This window comes from Branchiostoma belcheri, unplaced genomic scaffold (assembly GCF_001625305.1).
Source record: "Branchiostoma belcheri isolate BF01 breed outbred unplaced genomic scaffold, Haploidv18h27 scaffold298, whole genome shotgun sequence".
In the NCBI taxonomy this organism is placed as follows: domain Eukaryota; kingdom Metazoa; phylum Chordata; class Leptocardii; order Amphioxiformes; family Branchiostomatidae; genus Branchiostoma; species Branchiostoma belcheri.
This window is the reverse complement of record NW_017803907.1, coordinates 30,202-32,260: the sequence shown is the minus strand read 5'-3', so window position 1 is coordinate 32,260 and position 2,059 is coordinate 30,202.

Below are 2,059 nucleotides of genomic sequence, written 5' to 3'. Positions count from 1 at the left end.
CTCATTCGCGAACGGTATATCCACGAACTTTGTTTTAATTTTCTTTTTAACAGTCGCTGTTTTGCTTTTAACACTCAAAAACTAATTGTTCAAGTCCCGACGTATGCGTTTTTTAAATTTTCTTTTAAACATCCGCTGTTTTGCTTTTTAACATTCAAAAACTTGGCCTGCAGACATGCCGCATGTCGCTAGATGTCGTTGTTGCATGAAAAGTCCTCACGAAGTTTCTATGTTTCTATGTTATGTTTGCACTTTTACGTTTGCCTGCTGTATTGTTCTTACTCAGACTGTCCTGGAAGAATTCCTTAACCCTACCTTGACCGGGGGGGGGGGCTAAAAGTGCCCGCGGCAACTTTGATATCACCTAGCGTCTGAACGGCCGTAGAACGGCCAAACTTGGTGACTTTTCCCAAAATATTGTTGGCAACAATTCTTTATCATTGGAATAAGATAAAATTTTTTTGTGTTGCCATGGCAACGGGTTTCTGACAGGCATTTTTTGCTAAATTTAGTACTTTTTTGTTTTAACAATAGAATTTTATGGGTTTTATGTCAAGTTACTCATGGTTTCTAATATTAATAACATCCAATATAATTTTATGTAAATTTTATCATTAAATATGCATATTTATGCTAATTTGATGACGCCATTGGCCAAAATCCAAGATGGCGGACCATATCATAAGAACAGGTATATACTTCCATTTTTTCCAAAAAAATGTTTAAAGGAAGGTCTTTAGTATGTTTACAATGTATTTTAGGCTTTATCATGATAAAAAACTATTTTTGAAAAGTCAACAATGACATCTAGCGACATGCTGCATTATTTTTTATCAATAACATAATTTATGCAATCATCTTTAGATTTGTAGTACGATCAATAAATTAGCGCCTAAAAACTTATGTAACCATACTTAGATCAATGGTATGTCACTAGATGAGACTGTTACTACATAGAGTTTCTTTTTGTAAAGAACATGGAACTAGAATGGCAGCAAGTCTATTGCATACACCACAAACCGGAAAGAAGTAAACAGGTATTGCATGGCCTGCAGTGTTACTAAACTACCAAAGAAACAAAGAAAGAAGGATAGATCCCGTCTTATTACATTTCGGCGGCGGACTGATTGATAGAAGTACTGATGTAAAGCCACTGACTTTGAATACCAGGACTAAAGGTAGGCTTGATTTTTTTTTTCTCTTTAAATTTGCCACTCAGAATTTGCACTTTAAAGACACTACCCAAAGCATCACATTTCATACATTCAATGTTACAAAGACTGAAAAAATAACAAAGTGGGAAACGTCGATGAAGGTTAGACATCCAGGTAATACGATATGCCAAAAAACAGTTACTCAAGCAACTGGATATGATTTTGAAAACGTCAGACGTTTCAGCTAGTATCCACTAGCTTTCGTCAGTGACTGAGAGACCAGAGGGGAAAGCAGGTTTATATACACAACCTGTTGATTGATATGCAAATAAAGTCAAGACAATTTTTTTGGAAGTCGAAAAGCGCTCAAACCTTCAGATCAGTCTAAGAAAACCCAGAAGTGCAAACCATTGACCAACAAAAACAAGGCCAACATCACTATTCCGTATGTCCAAGGAGTATCTGAGAAACTCCGACGGATCTTCCAAAACTTCAACATAGCCACTAACTTCAAACCTCACTCAACCCTCAGACAAAGACTGGTACACCCTAAGGACCGACCTCACAAGGGTACCAAGGCGAATGTTATTTACAGACTCAAATGTGAGGAGCCCAATTGTAACAACACCTACATCGGAGAGACAAGTCGACCGCTTAAAGTAAGGTACAAAGAACATTGCCGACCTAGTGCCAACGGCTACTCCTCAGCTATTTTCCACCACCTACAACACAACCAGGGTCACTCTTTCAAACTCGAGTCCACGGATGTCTTAGACCGCGAAACACGCTGGTGGGAACGGGGTGTTAAAGAGGCAATATATGAAAGAATGTACAACCCCACCCTCAACAGGGAAGGGGGGCTACGGGTCGATCTTTCCGGCACTTGGGATTTGGCACTCCCAGTC